The sequence below is a fragment of the Phalaenopsis equestris genome, unplaced genomic scaffold (assembly GCF_001263595.1).
Source record: "Phalaenopsis equestris unplaced genomic scaffold, ASM126359v1 Scaffold001028, whole genome shotgun sequence".
NCBI classification, from domain to species: domain Eukaryota; kingdom Viridiplantae; phylum Streptophyta; class Magnoliopsida; order Asparagales; family Orchidaceae; genus Phalaenopsis; species Phalaenopsis equestris.
The window spans coordinates 60,463-60,892 of NW_018165467.1; positions in this window are offsets into that span (position 1 = coordinate 60,463).

Genomic DNA, 430 nt, shown 5'->3' on the forward strand with positions numbered 1-430 from the left:
CCCCTATTTGATTTTCAAATAAAATTCAAATCATGAATCATGACCACCTAAAGCTTAACCTTTTCAAAACTAATTAAGACACTCACCTAGGTCTTAACAACTTAATAGCGACTCAGGCTAAATCAAGTTTCATTTAAATGAGGATTAGAAAAGTAAATATCATTAAAAATTAGAATATCTTTCAAACACTACAAGCCCAATTAGGACCAAAATTTGGCTAAGTGTTCCAATAACACTAACTTGCCTCTTTAAGGGTCTTCACCGACATAATATTCAAAATTAAATTACATATGATAAATACCCTATTCTTAGGGATAATTGATACATCAATGTTCATTGAGCATTAGGGTGTTTTATAGGATGAATTATTAAGCAACATAATAAGTTTAAAAGAACTCGGGATTTTCCACCAGGCAACGAGAGAATAGCA